This window comes from Camarhynchus parvulus, chromosome 17, assembly GCF_901933205.1.
Source record: "Camarhynchus parvulus chromosome 17, STF_HiC, whole genome shotgun sequence".
In the NCBI taxonomy this organism is placed as follows: Eukaryota; Metazoa; Chordata; class Aves; order Passeriformes; family Thraupidae; genus Camarhynchus; species Camarhynchus parvulus.
This window is the reverse complement of record NC_044587.1, coordinates 1394890-1415826: the sequence shown is the minus strand read 5'-3', so window position 1 is coordinate 1415826 and position 20937 is coordinate 1394890. Positions and strand designations below refer to the sequence as shown.

General features: G+C 44.8%; 2 protein-coding genes across 2 annotated transcripts in view; one reads left to right on the top strand and one right to left on the bottom strand.

The window, feature by feature from the left end:
• The window catches only part of STRBP (spermatid perinuclear RNA binding protein), a 59430-nt gene extending 58909 nt beyond the window's left edge, over positions 1-521 (bottom strand). The window contains exon 1 of the mRNA XM_030961193.1: positions 308-521. The gene's annotated coding sequence lies outside the window, so the exon portion shown is untranslated. The remainder of the gene's footprint in view (positions 1-307) is intronic.
• CRB2 (crumbs cell polarity complex component 2) overlaps positions 218-20937 on the top strand; it is a 54898-nt gene continuing 34178 nt past the window's right edge. The window contains exon 1 of the mRNA XM_030961190.1: positions 218-342. The gene's annotated coding sequence lies outside the window, so the exon portion shown is untranslated. The remainder of the gene's footprint in view (positions 343-20937) is intronic.

Sequence of the window (20937 nt, the reverse complement as noted above, 5' to 3'; positions counted from 1 at the left end):
CCCCCATAGGCTGCGGCTGCCGGGCAACGCGCGCCCGCCCCTTCCCTGCACCTGAGAGCGCCCTACGCCAACTGCGTACGGGGCGCCGCGCCGCCCTGCGCCGGCTCCGTAGCGCCGCGGACCCGGCCGTTTCCTGCAGGCCGGCGCAGCCTTACGGAATCGGCGTAGGGCGGCTCGGCCCGCCCGGCTCCCCACCTGCGGCCGCTGCTCCCCGCGCAGCCCGCGCGGTCCCGCCCGCCGCCTGGGGAGCGGCGCTGCCGCTCGGAGCGCTCCGTGGCCGCGCGGTGCGGGAGCGGTTGAGCCGCACCTGGAAACGCCGCTTGCGTAGAGCCCCTCCGAGAGGTCGGTGTGTGTTACGGACTCTCCGTAATGTCGTCAGCGCGGGCGCCGCACCTGAGGGCTCCCGCCGCGCTAACGGCGTAGGCGCGAGCGTGCCGGGCGCAGAGTGCGCAGCGCTGAGGGCACGGGCTGGGCAGGTGTGTGAGGGCAGGGCCGGCCCGGCCCCGGCCGCGCTCGGGGCTCCGAGGCGGGCACCGCTAATGCGGCGGCACCGGCTCTACAGCGACCCCGGCCGCGAGCGGGAATAGCTCCGGCAGCCCCGGCCCCGCCGGCTGAGGGGGGCGCCGGGCGGGCCCGAGGGCAGCGCTGAGGTGAGGGGGCCGGGCAGGGGTGCGGCGGGGCCTCGGCCCCTCACGCAGCGCCCGACCTTGGAGGGTTTAACATCCCGCTGCCAAATCCAAAGCAGTGCACAAAGAGCAGGTGCCCAAACTGAGTTGAGGAATAGGGTTTCCATGTGAGGAATTGAGCTCCTTGTGGCATCCTCAGTGACTGAGGACAAATCAAGGCACTTTCGTGTTGTGTTTGGGCAGGTTGGGCTGCACAAGCAGTGTGGTGGTCAATGATTTCCATCTCTCTTCTAGAGATCAAGACAAATGGGTTTAAGTTAGTTTTCAGCTCCCTGCAATAGTTCTTCCCAATCCCAGACAGGTGGCTGTTCTAGAGCACATGGGCCCTGCAGTGGAGGTGGAGAGAGCTCCCAGAGCTGATGATCATCGCGCTCCAGAGCAGCCCTGACCAGCAGAACCTTTAGATATGAGGAGAGAGTTGAGTCCGATGGATTTTCTATGTTCTTTGTATGTGTGTTACGTAGAACAGTTATAGAACTTCAAAATCCTTCAGCATTCTGTGTGCTTCAACACTCAAATGGCCAATATAGTCACTTGAGTGCTTCAGAATTTCTGCCAGATTTTCTAGGTTAAGTGCCTTTTTGAACTCAGCTTCTAGCATACGTGTGCATGGCAATCATATTCAATATCACTTTTTATACTTTTCAAAACTGATTTTATACAGGCTGTGAAGATGAAAGACTGGGGAGCTCTATTCCAAAATAATCAGTACACAACGTGCTGTGCTGAAGCAGCCCCCGAGGGAACTTTGGCCAAAGATTGTAGGATCAGGAGATTTGTGGTGCTAAAGTGAAACAGTAACTTTCATTCAAAAGAGTGATTTCAGCATTAGAGTGGAAGTGGAAAGCACGTGTGCGTTAATAACTTTCCGTGCAGGGAGAGGTCCACCTTGTTCCAATTAGACTTACATTTTGTGTACTCCTTTGCAAGACTGTGGCTGAAATGTCACCCTGATTCTGAACAGTCAGACATTGCTCTGCCTTTGTAATAGACTTTTATCTTGTCATGTTTGAGGATTGAAAGGAGAAACAAATATGAAGAATCTCAGTTACTGCTTTCATGTCTTGAATCGAGAGATTTCAAAGCGATGAATGAATTTAGCCAAATCTCCTGTGTGACCTTAAAATATTAGTGTGGGCCTTGAAAAGAGGCAGAAAATAATAGCTGGAAATCAAGGACTGGTCCAAGGACTTAACATAAGAACAGTTTTATTTGAAATTGATTGCATCAAATAGAGACACAGCATAAATACGGCGAGGAGAAAGGCTGCTGGGTGGATGGTGGGATGGGAAGGGGCAGCTGTGAAATGAGTGGCTGTGCAGTGCAGCTGGAAATGTAGTGAGGAGGGGAAAATCTGCAAGAGATGGCACCTCAGGTAGTGAAGTTATTGCAGAGGTGCAAGAAAGATGTTTTCAGCTATGGTCTGAGTGAAATCTTGAATTTTTCTGTTGAGTTCTCCCTTGGGCTAATGATTTGCCAAGGGCAAAAACACAGAGGAAAGGGGATTGATGGATTAATTTAGAATACAGGGGATTGGAAGAGCTTTGGCGCTGCAGTACAAGGATATACATTTAACAAGGAAAAGAACATCTGAGGCTTGGAAAAAAGTTAACATCTGTCTTTAGGCTTCATGGAATGAAAAGAAAGAAAATTGAATTCATAGCTCTAAGTATAGTCAATAAAAGACAGGGATTGAATTGTACCAAAGGCAACATGGAATTAAGAGTTACCTTGGTGAAAGTTGAAGTAATTAACAATAATTATGCTCTTTCTTGGGACAAAATACTGGCATAGAAAGAATTATTCTTTAAAATATGTAACTACAATGGAAATAATGTGTTTCCTACAGATTTTTCCATAGAAATAATTAAGGCATTGTCATGTGTGCTTGAATGTCACCTGCACCCTCAGACAAACGAGGGGCCCTCTGCAAGGCGTTGCTGGCTGGTGCCAGTGTGAAGGTTGGAGAGAGGCAGGCCAGGGCCTGTGCACCAGGGATGGGCTCTGGGGGCTGCAGTTCTGCCCCAAATGCTGCACTGAGCACTAAGTGGCCATTAGCTACAGGACAGGGGAAACCCCTAAGTGAGCAAGGATGAAATGCAGCCTGTCAGATTTCAAGTGTTTGGTATTGTTTACAGACAAATGGGAATGCTCCTGTAGTGCCCGAGGGAAGAGGGATTTCTTTCTTTCTGTTATAACTCAGAAATCTCTGTTTGAGACCTACTATTGTCCAGTGACCCAGTTCTTTATGGGTTTCAAATTCTGCCTTTAGACATACACTAAAGTTAATGGGGTTTGTGCAAAGATAGCTGAGGACAGAATTTGAATTGCAAAAAATAACTTTGTGTGCATGTCTTTTAAAAATCTTCATAGAAAAAGCTGTCTTTACATGGGAAATTAGCCTCATAAGATTGATACAGCAAAGAGTTTTATTTTGAAAAATCCTTACAAGATCTGTATTCATTTTTATTTTAAAGTGTATCTCAGGCATGGAAGGAAGAGAATCAAGCAGGTAAGTGTCCAGTGTAGAGGATACTTAAAAACTGAGAATTTGTGCTACAAAACAAAAGATGATATGATTTATGCTGGCAGTCATTTGTGTACCTAACTCTTCACCAAGTTTTACACAGTGCTTGCTACTATCTGTTGCAACCCTGAATTCTCTGACTTTGAGCTAGAGCAAAGGAGATAAAATGGTACTGGAGGAAAATTAGACACTGGGGGAGGAGGAGTCACACCACAAAATGTTGCACAGGGCTCCTCAAGTCCCAGAGCAGGCTCTGCAGGGTAACCTTTCAGAGATCTTTTAAGCAATAGTGATGAGGATCACCTTGAAGAGCAAGCAAAACTGGAACTAAGGAAATGGGAAATACTTTCAGGTTATGACTAATGCAATTATTAGAGCGGCTACTGAAGGCACTGTGGTGGATTTAGCCTCAAATAAGAACAGAAGTTATGCCATGTGTGATTGATTCCAGGTTGGGTTACAATTTAGAAGTGCAATTAGTGAGTCATCTGTTACTTTATATCAATTATTAAAACCAACAAAGGTCTAGGTTAAAAAAAAGAGTGCATGTCTCAATATGTGCTGCTCTAGTTGTTAATTTCTGATTTCACTTTCTTGTTTGAATGTCTCAGCTTTGTGGAGTTGCGGTACAGAGTGTTCCTCAAACCAGCTCTTGAGTGAAGCAGTGCTCCCCTGCCAGCCCCTGGGCTGTGGCCCTGTCACACCATCCCACACTCACCTGCTTTGGCCAGAGCCAGCCCAAGGCAGTGGCTGTGCTCACCTGCAGGCCAGCAGCTTCCTGGAACATTTGTAAACACGAGTGCTTTAATCTTGTTTCTATAGGTGCTGTTTAGGACAGAGGGCAGCGCAGCTCGGCATTCCTGACAGCTCAGTTGTTGTGGAGACTGTGCTGCCCTCAGTGCTCTGGCTGTGTTCTCACCCCATCTGGCAACTGCTGAATGTGTAAAACTTTTCTTCTGGTGGCCATGACAAAACTCATAGCAGTAAACACAGCTTTGAGGGACAGTACCAGACTCCACGGGAGAATTGATCTGACCCAACAGAGCATTCCTCGTGAAATAAGAAGGCCTGGAAGCAAGTGATACTACCAACCTTCAGTGGGCATTTAATTACAGTTTCTAATTAAGGTGATGTCCTAAATGGTCATGTGAATTCTCCTGATCTGTAACATGGTGTAACATGACATACCAACATGGGGCGTTGGTACTTCCTCTGCACTTCAGCATTTTGGTGTGAATGAAGGTGCATGTGCCTGTTGTGCCCATGGGAATGGAGGCTGCAGCTGGTTGCAGGGTATCTCTGCTGTATGGGCTGTGAGGGAAAAGGGGCAGAAAGAAGGTTCTAGGGTCCTGTTGTCACTGAGCCTGTGGGGTTGGCAGTATCGTGTGTAACAAGTTGCACACTGCAATTGAAGGGTGTGAAGTTGCAAGGACTGAGCACTGGTCTGTAACTCTGCTCTCTAGAAATACCTGGACCATGTGAACAGACATCCAAAGCAGGACTGAATTTCACAGAGCTTCACAATTTTCAGTCTTGATACTTTGTAATACACATTTGAGATGTGATTCTGTGATCACTGAGCCTTCATAATGACTGTGGTTTATGTGGTTTGCACTTCTGGGCTACTGGGCTTGTAGACATGCTGAACCAATCTGGAAATCAGCTGCCTTTTCTATTTGTGGGTAGGACATGATATGTGTTTATCTCATATCAATATGAGATAAGTATTTTCATTTATATCAGTGGCCAATAGATAAATATTTGGGGGTATATGTACATCCTTTCTAGAAAAACAGAGATACAGTTGCAAGGATTGTTGTTTTAGGGGAGAGTGTGATTGGACCAGATAAGGCATGACAGGAGTTTGGTGCAGGTCCTTAGACAGATATATTAGGGTAGGTTTTTTCCTTTTCCTTTGAAGTTTAAGATTGAAAACCTGCCATCATTCCAAAGCAGAAACAACTTGGGTGGCCTTTTTATCACTAATAGTCAGAGCAGCTAGGCAGGACTGACTCCACTGAAAAGAGGCTCTGTCATACAAGAGGTTTCCTAGGTCAAGATTAAAAGCAAAACAGCTCTGATCACATGAGCCTTTGTACTGCACCCATATTTTCTAAATGCTGTTGGCTTATCTTTAATGTTTATGCTGCTATCAAAAATAAACCCAGCTTCTGTCTCCCCGGGTGTTGTATTCAACATCAACAGTGAATAGGCTTTTTCATTCCTAAATGCTAATTTCCTTTCTGTTTTCAATCTGTTTCTGGTACAAAAATTTTTTGTTTTCAGTGGGTTTGGTTTCTTCCCTCTTTGGTTTTTTAGCTTCATGTTTTCTCCTTCCTGTATCTGTTTCTGTCTTGGAAATTAGTATTTTTTTGGTGGAAGCGGTAGCTGAGTATCTATCCATGACCCTGAAGCCTAGAACTTGAATCAGAGTTTGTTTGAGTGCAGCTGGCAGCACAGTCATAATAATTTAAAGGAAAAAAAAAAGCTTTACCAAGATTAATTTTTCATCAGCAGACTGAGGTACTCTTAGGAATAATTGTAATTGTCTCACTTTGAACTGTGGTCAGAAATATGGTCTAAAAAATCTTGCTATAATGAGAATTTTGGTTCTAATGAAGTAGTGTTATAACTTCATCAAAAATGTTGTGATACTAGAGCCAGAATTCAATGGCATTTGGAAACTGCTCCCAGGCTGTACCCTTGGGGTAAAGCACTGACCTTGCTGAAGCTGGTGTGGGTGTTTCCTGAAGGCACCAATACCCAAACCCAGCACAGGACATGGCTCAGAGCAGATTGTCAGCCTCATGTTGGTTATCTCCAAGTGGCTGAGGCTCCAGAGCAAACGGAGCAGGTCCAGCATGCTGAAGCCTGCAGGTGACAAATGGGTGTTGACCAGCACCAAGGACTCTTTGCAGGCTGCTTTGTCTCCTCTCTGATGATGTGCTGTCCCCTCACACTGCACAAACTAGAAGTAACCTTTCCATATTTGAGACTCTTCACTCCATGTACCCATGAAGCTGCTGCTGTGCTGACTGGTTTTGTCACATAATGTGATAAATGGAAAACAGATCTGCAACAGATACAAGTCATATTCCAGACTTTAGGCATGTACCTCAAAATTTCATCAACTTTGATATGCCAAATGTTATCTAAATGTGGATATTCAGTAGCTGGAGATGTCAGGGAGCTGTGACTAGCAAATGAGCTGTGTGTCTGCTGAAACACTGAGAAAGATTTGGATGCCTGTGTCGTAGGAGGTATGGAGACTGCAATGCTGACTATCAGTTTTGAAGTGTATCACATTTCTCTCAAAGGGAGAATTGAGCCCAGGCTGTAAAGAGGGTGGACAGCCCAAATGTTTGGACAAATAGTTATCCTTGTGATGAGCATTTACAGTAAAGGATCTCCCAGGGTTTTCTCACTCCAGTGCAAGTCCAAAATGGTCAGATTAGGCATTTGAACAGAAATGTACCTGTATTTTGGGGAGAGTATATTTTACATGTACTTCCCCGTGATGATCTAAGTTTACTTGTGTTGAGAGTGGGAAGTTGAGCGCTGCTGGTGTATCTTGTATCCTGGTTGTTCTTTTTATTTTAATTAATATGCCAAATAATTTTAATATATGCATGTAGTGCTATCCTATTTGGCCTTCCTGTTACAGATGCTGTGCAGCAGTTCTGCCTCATGCTCTGGTATTCAGCCTTTCTATCAGTTAACTCAAATAAATGTAAAAATTCTATTACATGCAAGTGTCCACAGCGCTATAACTTCTTATTTATCCTGCTTGTTCTTTGATGACCTAAATTATTTCAGCTGTTCTAATTACTTATTTAAGAACTATTGATCTCTCAGGGTTTTTTGTGGAGGACTTAAGGAATAGTGTGTCTCACAAGCAGCATTATAGTTGCCTGCAAATTAAGGCAAGCAGACAGACTGTAGTAATGCTGTAAACCAGCTTATTTTAGGTGGCTTATTTTAGGCTAAGTTTTATGTGAAATATTTATGTACTCATTTAAATGCTAAAGAGCTGGGGTTCCTGCAGTCCTGAGAGCACAGCTGTATGGCAGGCAGCAGTTGTGTCCTTAGTGGAAAGCCCCCAGTTGTGTTCTGAAGGCATTCAGCAGCTGGGGCCCTTCACTAGAAACCTGGAAGCTCAGGTGCTGGGGCTTTTAGCCTTCTCTCACTGTGGTTTGTAGAATGTAGCACTAAAATCTCTAAATTCTGCTGTGCTTTAGGTCATCCTGGCTGTGGAATGGGAGATAGTGGGGATTTCCTTAGGGTTTAGAGAGCTTGCTTCATAATTTGTGTTTGAAGCCAGCACAGTGTGTTTGTTGTAGATATTGTTTAGTGTAACAAGGTTTTGTTATGTGCAAAATTAAAGTATTTCTGAATTATAGGGAAATGTAAAATGCGAAAGCCAAAGGAAAAAAGAGATTCTGCCGCTTCCTTTTGGTTTTGCTGCATTGTGCATCTTGCAGTTGGTCCCAACCTGTGTTAGCACTCCTGCTGGATAACGATCTGCCCTCCTCCCAAGGGACAGCACAACGCAGGCAAAGCTGCTCCTCTCCTCTGTGCTCACTAATTGATCTCTGGCTTGGCCACTTCCAGCAAGGTCACAGAGCTGGCAGCTACAAAAACCGTGCTCTGTGGAAAATTTAAAGGGGAAGAGTAGAAGTACCTAGGATGGGATTATATTTTTTTTTTAAATTCATAAACAATTTATTGGATCTTCTATTTTGTGTCTGCAGAAGTCTGAAACTTGGAAAGGACTGAGAGCAGATTATCCATTGTGACCTGTTCCTGCAATTTGTGAGTGAGCCCGATCTTGCAAATTGCTCTTTTCTCACTTTGTAATTCCATTATTATTAGAAGACAGCATGAATATTCCTATTCAGATCCTGTAAAGGCAAAATGATTCCTAAGCAAGTATAGTGTGATCTTCTCCAATTTTTTTCTTTGCAGAAGGTTTGTCATGCTGGCCTTGAAAGGCAGTCATGTGTTAGGGTTTTGTTTTCTTTTTGCAAAAGTGCTTGCAATCATTTATGCTGCTTTCTCAGAGCTGACTCTTGATTAGTTCAGGTGCTTTACCATTAGAAAGGTGATGGAAATTTGGAGTTAAAAAGCCTGGACAAGCAGCAGCCCCAGGCTGTTAGTGTGGCAGTGCCGTGTCACTCACTGAGCACTGTGCCAGTCCCTGTCATTGTCACAGCAGGGCCTTTCTGGGGCTCTCAGTGCCGGGGCTGTGCTGCCAGGGACGGCTCCATGCGCAGGGAGAGCTCCCACAGCCCTGGCCAGGCCACTGCATGGCTGGCCTAAAGTGGGTGCCATGCTGCAGGGAGCAAACCAGGGGGAGCTGCAAATAAAAACATGCATTAGCGCGGCTTCTTGAAAAGCAGAAGACTGTACAGGGTTCGAATCAAGGAAATGGGCCAAACTCTGTGAAGGCAAGGCTGGAACACTGAGGGCAGAATGAAGCTGTGCTGCCTTATTAGGGGATTCATGAATGGTGTGTCAGAGAGGGGGAAAGGGGCTTGGTTGACCTGGTGTGATCTAAAAATACATAGAATGTGCTATACAGAGCCATAGCTGTTGTAGCATCTTTAAAGGGTAAAATATGCAGCTTCCTCTGAAGTGGGAGGATGGCAGGGTCTCACAAAGCAGGCATTCAGAAGCACCTTGTGTGGAATACTGTTCATTCACATGATCCAAATCACAGTCAGTAGCATACACTGTCTTTGTAGTTGCTCTCAATAAGCTGGTAATTGAATTATCAGCTAAATGTTGAAAGATTAGACACCCTGTCTTTGGGAGAGGGGTGTAGAAGCAAGCCTAACTTGATTATTGCGTCAAATCAATTTTCTCTTCATTGTGAGTTGAAGCAAGTAGTTGATGGTTCAGAACTCCTTATGCTCCTTCTGTTACAAAGAACTCTGCCAGTGTTTAGTGTTTTAACTCTTGTGTGAGACATGATACTGCAGAGAAGAGCAGAAAAAATTAAATTGTATTAAATTGTCATAAGCCCCTAAGCTGATGAACTGGTTTGATACTGTTTGTTCCACTAGAACTCGAAGCGATTAATTGAATAAATGTTTGTTTGAGTCTTTAATTTGTCTATAAATATGTATAGTAACTAATGAGGAGGCAAGAAATCATTTTGAGAGTCACCTTGAGCAGAGGATAAGCATTCCTGGTGCATTCCTGGGAAGCAGCGCTGTGGTGACGGTGCCCAACCTCTGCCACCGCGTGGCAGCTGCAGCTCAGTGCCGGCCCAGGCTGGCTGCAGAGCTGCTCCCGCTCAAGGGAAGGTCATTGTGCCTCAGGGAAAGACAAAAGCACAAATATTCCTTCTGCAAAATCACACCTGGAGTTTCAGAAGTTCTCCCTGCACAAACCAAATGTCAGCCTGTGTGTGGGGCTGTATCTGAAGTTGACAGTGTCTGTTTTCTGCACAAAACTTGCTTCAGGGAGCAGAGCTTAGTGTTTCACCCTGTGTGAGGCACAATCTGAGGAGGAGGTGGAGAGATATTCTTTGTTGGTGTCTGGCTATGGAAATGCATAAGGACAGACCAGCCTGTAAAACTTTCTCAGAGGAGAGAGTTTTTGTACTCCTGCATGATTTGTGTATGTGTACATTTATGATAGATCCACTATAAGTAGCAATGGCAGAACTTGGGATAATGGTTAGTGTTGACTAATGATATAATGATTAAAGTTGACTTTTGTTTCCAAGGGACCTTACAGACAGATTATATGGCATTACAAGAGGTGATTAACGTCTGTGCCTCACAAAAATGGTGAAGGTGTAAATATTGACTTAGAGTAGCAAAAACAGTTATTACAGTCCACAGAATGGTAAAACTGCAGATTAGACAAATGCCATACATTATTACAAAGCACTGACTGATATGAAAGGCATGATCTGTATTTAAACACTTGACATTAAGTTCGTAGGGTTTTATAGGTTTAAAGTACCTATGGGTTACATTATTCTTGAAGAGTACTTGGGCTAAATAAGAGCACAGCAGGATCTAGGGAAAGTAATTGCTCTCCAGCAATGGAAATGTGCTCCTCTGAGGGGGCAGCAGGGATTGCTGAGCAGGATGAGACAGCTCCTTCCATGAGAATGGGTGTGCAGGTTGTCTGGGAATGGCAGGTTCCATTAGACTGGAGAGAGCCTGGTGCAGAGCACAATCTTGTCTTATCCTGGGAGGAAGTGCCAGAGCACAGTGCTGCTTCCTTCCACCAGAATTCCTGCGTGCCCTCGGCTCCATACATAATTCAGATGCAATGCATAATTAAAGGACTATAAAGCCACACTTACTTTCATATATTTAAATTCCTTGATGAGCCATAGATGGGTTTTGCCTGGTCTGTGCTTTTGCTTTGCCTGTTTCTGTAGTTTGTTGGATCAGTGAGGACCACAGCCCAGTGAGTCAGCAGCTCCTGAGAACCACTTCCAAAATACTAATCAGTGCTAACTGTCAGGATTAATATTCTGTTAGAAATAAAAGTAGAACTATATAACAAAGAATAATTAATTTGAAGTATCATAGATTTGCTTCCTCTGTTAGCAACATCTTTGTAAAGCACAGCTTTTCAAAGTAAAAAAGCCCAAGTTTTGAAGGGTACAGATCTAACAGTAGCAGCAAAAAGCTCTGCCGTCAACGGCCTAGGCTGTGATCCTTCCTAGGCATAGTGTCTGTGTGGCAGCTGGGTGTGTACAACATCTGTTTCCTCATACAGGTCTGCAATAAAGACTGGCTTACACAAAAGGGAAAACATCAATCGTATATCTTGAACTTTCTCCTGTTCCTTTCTGTTCTGGATTCCTTCTCTTTAGATCAGTAGTTTGTGACTAGATCACATGATGGTATTTCCAGTACTTCCAGTGCTGTAATTGCTCTGTGTGGAAAGCATTGCCGAGGTGCCCTGGGCCTTTGCATTTCAAACATTGGATGTGTAACATTTTATATATTTAATCACCATCAAGTAGAGTGTTTGGATCCAAGCTATTTAGAGCAACTGTCTGTACTATTGCAACCCACTCAGGGCCCTGAGGGAGACCTATGAACAGAGAGAAGGCTCAGATTTATTTGAGTAGCTCAGTATTGCCAAATACTTTGGTTTGCTACAGCTGCTGGAGAAGTATTGGGAAGATCTAACCAGAGAACATGGTGTTAGAAAAGATCTGTTTAAAGATTCAGGAGACTCAGGAAAATGCCCCTGCTTTCTCCTCTGAGCACCAGAACTGTGAAGAAAACCTAACTTATGTTAAGTATGAGGTAGAAATCAATATCTGAAACATTCTTCAAAAACAGAATTGAAGGCTTACATCCTTTTAAGCTCGTGGCAGGAAGAGCCTCTTCTTTGCTTGAACAAGTTACTGTTTACAGCAATTTTTTCTTTGCTTGAATGAGTTACTGTTTACAGCAATTTTAATAAAGTATCTCCTGGCAAAAAGACTAAGTTGTAACATCTCCAAACCTTTTATAGATGAAACAGTGTCCTTCAAAATGCACACGGCTCAGTTAAACCTTGGTAGCATGTGTTGTGACAGGGATACCTAGTCTTTGATAGACTGCATTAAGCCTTTTCCATTTTATCTTGATAACATTTATTTCCTTCCACTTTTGGGATGTTTCTCTTCTGTACTTTCCCATTTTTTTTCTCCTCCTGGAAACAAACAACCCAAAACATTATTCTGTCACTTGGCACCTCTCAGGAGCTCCACTACTCAGAATTTGCATGAATACTCATGCAAGCAGTTTAATTCCAGGGCTGCTTCCAACACCAGGCTATGGGTCTGCTGTAGCCCTCCCCCTGCCCAGTGCCAGGAGCTGCCCTGCTCCATGGTGTGGATCCCCAGCCCATCCTTGGGGGATGTCAGACCCTCTGTCTCTGAGGTGAGGTACCTGTGCTTATCTCAGCCTGTAGAAATTGAGGCACTTTTCTGACAGGTCACTACAAACACGATTTCACAGCATGAGGATCTCCAACAGAGGGACTCTATTCTTTTTTCTATTTCACACTTTGCTATGGCATGTCCATCTGTAACCTCCTGACCCTGTGGAAATGCGATCCCAACAGCAGCCCTGGTCAGATACTCGTGAGAGTGAGGCTGTGCCATGAGTGAAGGTTTGTGGTGAGGGCCAGGCATGTCTGTCATGTTTAGCACAGTGTAGTCTTCTTCCTTCTCTTCAACACTTTGTCTGCAAAAAACGGCGAGTTTTTCTCATTGTAATGGTTTTGTGCCTTATTAGCTGTTAGTCTCTGTGCCAACATACATCATGGCTGGGCTCTGTTGTGCTCACCACTGTGTTTATTGTGGCTTGGTTTTCAGGATGTGAGTTTATTTTCTTTCCCACCCGATGGCGGCGTAGTGGGCAGCAGTGGGGAGGGATTGTTAAGGCTGAGTCAGTAGATCCTGGTGCATCATTTGGTGCTCAGCTGCAATGCTGCACTGCCTGTCCATCCCATAGGCTGCTCCTGCAGCGGGACCTTCTGCAGAGGCCCTGCCTCAGGAAAGGACGTGCCATGGTTCCAGTCTGTACTGCCGCGAGAGGAGCACATTGCTCTTGCTTTGCATCGAGCAGAGTAATTCAGAGCATTCTCTGAAAAGTGAAGTGGCCGGAGCAGACACAATAACAGCTCCATCAAATATTGATGAAGTAGGATTATTAATTAGAATAGGGGTGTAGGATTAAAATGTCCCTTGAGTTGCATTCCCCATTTGATGTGAGAGTGCGGTTTTGTGGTCAGAGAGTGGGAAACTCAGGATAACTGGAATCTTTTCTCATCTCTTCAATGTGTTTGCTTAATGTCCTTAGTGGTTCAGGGGATATATAATACTATTGACCAGAGCTGCTAGAATTCTGATATGCTCCTATGGTGGCACTGCTGGGAGTGAACTTTACAAGGATATCTCTGTTAGTGTATTTTGTTCTGGTTTGTACCTCATATAGCTCATAAAAAAGAAAATCTCCTCTGACCAAGCTGGTAATTTGCAGTCCTGTTGTCCTGGAGTCTTGTCCTCCCTCAAAGAGCTGCATGTCTTTGTGAGAGGGTGAATCAGTTCCATGGAGCATATGACACTGGGCCACTTGGCCCTCAGGTGCAGTGAAGGATAACATTTTGCTTCTGACAGTGTGTGTAGTGCTGAACTAAATAGATATCAAAGCAAAGAGAATGAATTGAATTTCCCAGTTAGACAGCCCTGGTGCAAAAAGGAGCTTTCAATGTCTCCCACTTGAAAAAGACACTACAGGTTAGCTATGAGATTTCTTTTTAGAACAAAGCCCTGATCTGCATCACTAATAACAGGTGAGGTCATTAAAATTGAAAGAATTTCCCTTTTAATTTCTTTTGAACAGTATCTGCATTCTCTGTGTCACTGGTGTTAGCTTTTCTTTTCCCATAGTACTGGTCCATCAGGACAGTGCAGTAAGGATTTGGTTTCCTCTTAAGGTTCTTCCTGGTTCTAATATTCCACCTAGAAGAAGTGGTTTAGACCTGTTATAATGATACAAGTTCTGTAAATTCATTCTTCCTTTCCTGTGCACTAACTGTGTGTTCTTGGGTCCCTCAGAATGTGTCTGTGCAGCAGCAGTTTAACATCCCTGTGTGCCCCAAGGCTCTTTTAGCTGATAGAACTCTCTAATCTGAAGCATCTTCTCTTTTTTTTTCCTTCTGAGTGTTTCCCTGCTCTCTCTAGAGCCATTAGGTGCTCTGACTATGCACTTCAGGAGATCAATATGCTTTTGGCATTCGCAGGCATTATTATTCTGAGACTGTACAACTGCTATGTATTCATCCTATTAACATCTGCTCAAAATTCCCAACATCCCAGCGCAGCTAACAGAGAGTGACCGTGTTGTCCTTGGTCAGGCTCTCTGCAATGGATGTTGACACCTGGTTTATTGTTGGACACATTCCACTTCCCCTTTTACTTTGTTTTGGCCTCATTTCACCCCAGGAAGCTCCATTTTAGCTGGAGATGGATGAATGAACTGGGAAGCATTGTGTCCACTGCTGCTGTGGCAATTCCTCTGTGTCACTGCCCAAATAAGTTTAGTTCCTACGTTGTAGGGGCCAGTTCTGACCTAGCAGCAAGGTTCCAGCAGCCCTCGAGGATGTGCCTGTAATGGAAGCACCATCTCTGCAAAGCAATAGAAAAAGACAAGAGTCTGCTGGGCAGATTGAACAAATCACTGTCTTTGTGGCTGATGTAACAGAGGATTATGAGCTTTAAAGTCATGGAAAGAGGATGAACTGTGGCTTTGACTGCAGTGATAACTCTGTGGATATTGAGTGGTGGGAATACAATGTCAGCTTTCTGATTGTAACAGATTGTGCAATAGGGTTAAATTAGGAGGGGAAAGAAACAAGGAAATTAGAGCTAAGTGTGTCTCAGTGTGGAAGTTAATAGCCAGGAATGAGATTCACTGTTTTAAAATCCTGTCTGAAGTATGTAACCTCTTATGAATGGGAAGAAACTGTGTCAAGGGGAAACACAATGTGTTGACATTGCTGGCGTTCCCTCCTGCATTTTGGTTGCTTTAATTTTCTCATTGCTGTTCTCCCAAAAGTTGGTTGCTATAATAAGAGGTTGGTTCAGATTGTAATGTGCACAAGATTACTTAGGGTTAACTCTGACAGACAGAATAAAATTAAAAGTAATCATTTGCTCATCCAACATTTCAGGGAAGTGCCTGTATGATTCTCCAAGTTAAAAGAGGAAATCTTATAACAGCCTATAAAAGTTGACTTTTTACCTTCCTAAGTGAAAGGAAGCTGTAAAATCTCAGAAATACTGGGCACTGATTAATCTCCATTGTCTGGCCTGAATCAAGGGAATGCAAAAGCCAAGGGAACCTGTATTTTAGCAAGCTTTACAGGAGGCAGAAATGGAATTGAAGAAATCTCCACTTAGTCTCATATATTACAAGTGGGCAGTGGTTTGTCATTTTCTCAGAACACACACAGACACACGCACACATACCCCAAATAGATTTTCTTGCTTCTTGGATTCTATTTTTTCCAGCATGCTTGCCATAGTGACCTCCTGCAAAGGGAGACTGGCAGAAATATTCAAAGTGCCCTGGTGCAGAGTCATGCACTAAAAAGGGGTTTGGATCAAATGGAGTTTAAACCTTCAGCCCAAGGTTTCCTTTGAAAATCACTGATGGGCCCTCGTGACCTTCCAGTGCCTGGCTAGAGGTTCGGACACCACGGAGCAAAGCTGAGCTGCTGCTGCTCTCTGTCCTTCTGGGAGGCTCAGCTGTCTGTACTTTGGCTTCCCTTCTGCTCCCAGAGACAGCACAGGAAATTTTGCTGAAGTCCTGTAGTAGATGGGCACCTAAAGCTGAACTGGAAGCAAAAACATTCATAATTTGCCCAGAGAGTGCGGGCTGGCATATGGAGTCACTCCCAAAGCTAATGAGAGTTAAATTGTCAGGTTTGTGACTTCTGTCTCATAAAGCATTCAAGTATAACAAATGGTGCTGACACACTGGCCTTGGCATGGAAAACTTCTTTAAATATACAAGATGCTGCTTCTCACTGGGGTATATATAAAGTTGGCTTAGATGCAGTGAAGTTTCTTGGGGATAAAATGGATAGTGTTCCAATAAGCTGTCAATTATGTTTCTTTCCAGAAATAATACATATAATTGGTGAATTGCAAGGCTGGATTGGCATTAAATAGTTGATTTGAAGTATTATAATTATTTTTATGTTTTCCCCATAGTTCTTGGGAGGATTCTAGATCCATCCACTCCAATATTTTGTAGACAGCCTCATAGGAAGCCTTATGTGTGCCTCATCAGAGAAATGCTTAGGTGCTTATTCTTGCTCTTACTGAAATGGTTGTAAACCAGATGAAGTGGTGCTTCATGGTGCTTTTACCAGTTCTTGGAAAGTTTCTAGATCCATCCACTTGAATATTTGTATACAACCTCATGAGAAACCGCAGTTTTTCTTTTTTTTTCCAAAAGCCATTGAGCAGATTTTGTTTCAGACATATTGATGAGCTCCTGTGCACATTCAGCACACCAGTTAGCAGGGCAAGAGTTTCAAGCATTTGTGCTGCAGATCAATATCTCCTCTGACAGAAGCCCAGCAGGAGCTTGGTTTGCCTGCTGTTGTGAGACATGAAGTAGAAAATGTGCATAAACCATGCTGGCTAAGAGGAGTGGAACAGAGCTTCCCTCAGGGCAGAGGCAAGAGCTGAAGCCCTTGTCTCTGGTCCAGTTCTGCAAGTAGAAGCAAACAAAAATACTCATTTGGAGACCATGAGAGTAAGCTTGAATGCTGTTAACACTTCTGTGAAGATCTATATTGGTCATTCTTAGAGGTTTGTTAAGCAATCTGACAAATGGCTGGTGATGGAGACACCAGGGTTTAGCATCCCATTAAAATGGCAGTGTGTGCTGTGTAATCCCTGCCAAGGCCTCTCAGCCAAGCGAGAGCAGATCCAGCCACTTGTGCACACCCACTTTAGGTAGGGCCGTTGTTCTGGGGCATTTGTGAAGTAGAAACAATTGCTTCACATGGGAGATTTGGTCTGTAAGGTAATAATGCTAATACTGGTGTGAAACAGTACTTTCAGTATTTTTCTAATTTTTCTAGTATTTCCTAGTAAGGCAGGAGTGTGCAAGCCCAGAATACCGAAAGTATCGGACAATATCCCCACCTATGAGTCAGGAAACTGAATGTGGGACTATTTCTTTCTAGTTGTCCCCCCCTCCCCCTCGCCTTCATACTGAAAAATCTGTCTTTAGTTGACTGGATTAGATGTGGAGATAATAGAGGTGTTTGGTGCTCATTAAGGTGCCAATACACAAAAGTGAGCCCCACATCTTTGACATCTTGGAGAACATTACTCATTCCTCAACATTCGGCACATTTGTGATCTGCATCCATTTTAGTTCCTGCCACCTACTCTGGTGACAATGTCCAGTTTTCCCAGAGGCCTTATTACTGAGCAGGCTGTGTGTGAAGCCTGTGAGGAAAAGCAGAGATTGCAGCTGGAAGGAAAATGAGGCAGAGTTGCCGATTTTATGCAGAATCCAAAGGTGTAATTTCCATGGCAAAGATAGATGTCAGACAGGATTTTGAGGCTACACTCATCTTCAGAGCTCACACGGTGCAGCTGGATGTGTTTGTTTTTCAGGTCCAAAATTCCCTGTTCTCCCACTCCCGTGTTTGGCCTTCCTGGAATACAAACTTCAGCAGGAGGAGGTTCCTTCAGCCGGGCTGTGCTGCAGGGCAGCCTCCTCCCTCTGGCTCGAGTGTCGGTCCTTTCGGTTTTCCCCTGAAGCCCAGCCTGGCTCCGGGGCTCTGGCGATGCGGAGCTCTGCAGCAAATGCTGCTAATCCAACCTCTGCAGGCTGCTTTGGGGCTGGGAGCACAGACCTGCCCTCCAGTGGCGCCACAGCCTCTCTGAGCCCCGCTGGGAAGCGGCTATTTACAAACGCCTTGGATCGTTTGTGACACAAACAGCAGCAAAAAGGCCTCTCAAAACACCCTCGGATCCTGGCAATGTGTTGGGCACATCCTTCCTGCTATAACATTTTACTGCAGAGCATCTTGCCTGAGACCCTTTTTACACTGTTTTGGCTGCCTCCCGTTAGATGATCAACATTCCCATCCTCCCATCTGCCAGAGAGGCCCCTTGGAAGGGATTCACCTCCACCAGGCAGCTGTAAGCAGGGAAGGGGATCAAAGGGCATGACGCTGACCTGCAGCAGTCCAGCAGGGTCTCTGTAGATCAAAGGGTGCATCCATGGTCAGAGCCTGACTTCTGTGACTTCCTCGAGAGCTGGGCAGGAGTGTGGCCCTGTCTCTACCACAGCCTCATCTGTGTGTGTGTGAATGGTTTATGTGCACGTGCTGGATATCTTTGTTATGGTCCTTACAATTAGCTCCTTTTTGGAATGAGGAGTGTCATAAAGATCTCTGAACAAGCAGCCAGTGCTGCAAGGCAGAGGAGGTGATTTCAGACCTCAGGCAAACATGTTCATTCTGCCCTTGTCCTCTGGACTGCCCTCCTCCTCTTCCTCAGCACTGCAGTTTTATCTGAAGTTGATGATCATGCTGCAGGAAAGTGAGGCTGTGCCAGACCTCTGCACACCCGTGCCAGTGCCCAGACAAGGATCCTCTTGCTGTGCCTTGTGAGCCCACTTTTCCACTGCCATTGCCCAGGACTGACCGATCTCACAGGCTCAGGACTCTGGCGTTTGCTTGCCAGCAGTTCTGATTGGTAGTGATAGGAAACTAAATTTATTGTGTCTAAAAAACGTAATCAGGATGTCTCAAGACTGGACATTTTGTGTGATTTTGCCAGGTTTTAATAGCAACTTTAAAGTTTTGGCTCACAGCCCAAACTCTGCCTTGGCTGCTGCGCTGTGGGATGTTGCAATAGGTCTTGCAGTGTCCAGGGTGCTGCTGGCACAGTTCTGCAGCACTGCAGGATGTGTCCAGTTGCTCTAGTTCTCCAGTGCTGCTGGAACGTTCATTTCTTTCCCACAGGGGCCTTTGGCGACTTTGGCAGTGCAGAAGGGACATCTAGTGGGCTGATGGGAGAGTGGGGACAGTGCCTGTTCAGGGCAGCAGGACAGAGCCAATTTCCAGTTAGAGTCTGGACTCTGGGAAACCCTTGAGCATTACACCACCAAGTTGTATTTAAATATTTCAGTGTACAGAATTGGCCTGTGAGTCTGGAGGCTTGAAATTCCAAAACTTATGGAGTTTTAAAAAATATTCCTGACACTTTTCAGCAGCGTCAGAAAACAGGAGAGTATATGGAAGCAGTCAGATCTGGCACAGTTTTTTAGTGGAACTGGAAGATTTTTTTCTTTATTTACTCAACTTCCCAAGTCTGCAGCCACCGTTAGTATGGACTGCTTAGTGTAATGTTGTGCCTAATGGCCCTTAGAGGATAAAGCTGGGGAAAAATAATGACTGATGCTGTTGGTTTCCATTGTTCAATTCAGTAAAATAGATTTGTGCCCAGTGGTTCCAGGACGGTGAGGAGGGAAGGTGAGGCTCTGTCCTCTGTGGCAGTCACAGCGTGCACGTGACAGGAGAGAGGAATGGCTTTATTTGTACCACTGATATTTGCCGGCTGTCACACGTCCCCAGTATCCAATCTGCAGTATTAGGATTATTTTAAGCCCTGTGTGAGGAAAGATTGTGAAACTCCTGCGAGTGTACATTGTTCTTCGAGTGAAAAGCAGACTTTTGCTGAGGTACTTTGCTATATGATTCTCTCTGAACTTTCGTACAAAGATGTATGATTGGTTTATGACAAATGTACAGAAAGGTATAGAACAAGTGGACAGGAAGGTTCTGCTGAGTACCCCAATGTACTTTCTCCTTTTTCCTCTAATCCAGCTTGCCCACTGCTGCCCCATTTCCATGGCATGCATTTCCGGCTTGCCAAGGTTCCTGCTTCAGGCTGAGAATAGAAGCCTTGCTGTTATGCTGTCCTTAAATCTCCCATAATGAGTGTTACAGCAAGGAAAGCAGCTGTGTCCTTTGGCTCTGGTTTTAATGCTATGTTAAAGAGCAGATTATGGTGACGTTGGATGGCAGCGATGCGGGGGTAGCCCAAACCATGACCAGTTTGGGCAAGGCTTTAGCAAGGATGACTAAGGGCTTGGAGCTTATGCTTTAGATAACAAATCCACCCAATTGTGCTCTTTTGGAAATGTAGTCAAGCCTAACAAATCAAGGCCTTAACAGAGTTGCATTAGGGTCCTTTAATTGGACTAAGCTGGTTAATACCCACATTGGCTTTTGTATGCCCAGGGGTGCAGCACAGGAATGGTTTGCTGTTTATGCTGACAAAATCTCATAAAATTGCAACCATGAACATTGATAAAATTAAATTCTAATGTCCCCACAGGTAGACAATGGATTAAGGTATTTTGATTATTATGAGGAAGCTGGATGTTATCTTTTCCTCTTCCCTCAGTCTGGCTAGTGTGACAGACTCTGTCATGGCTCTCTCCAGGGTTTGGGGTGTGACAGGCCACACAGCACAGCAGGAACAGCAGAGCTGCACAAGACCTCAGCCTCTGTGGGACAGCCTCCACTTTCTGTGTGTGGGGGTTTGCCATACTCATTCTGTTTCATGAAAGCTGAGCAGGTCCTTCAGGTAGTCCTAGAATTACCATGGATTAGGTGTGTTTTCCAGGTGTTGTGAAGTGTGGCACTACTGGACTTACAGCAGTGCCTGGCTAAGAATGGTGCTTTGTTACCGTGTTAATTGTGCAATGATTCATAGGTATTTGCTGGGATTTGGAAAAGGTGGATTGTTGAGAGCATAATTCACACAGGTGAGGCAAAAATTCTCTGAGCAGAAAGATTCTGCACACGTCAGTGTTTGGTTACATCCCCTGACAGCCAAACCAGAGTCTAAGGAGACAGAAATGAGTTCCAGATGGTTGTGGTAACTGGCAAGAAACTAATACTGAGGCTGATCTTGAGAAAACAGACTGAGGACACCAGAGATGAAAGAGGGGGCAGGGTGGTCCAGATAAGGTTGATAACACATGATATATCATCTTTGGAGCATTCCAAGGCAGGACAGTGAGATGAACCATTTGTTCCTGAACTGCAGAGTCTGGGTGGTGGAAAGGCTCTTGCTGTGGCTGTTCTGCTTCTGCACTGAAGGTAAAACCCCTGCAGTAACTATCCCATTTCCCTGCACAAATCCCA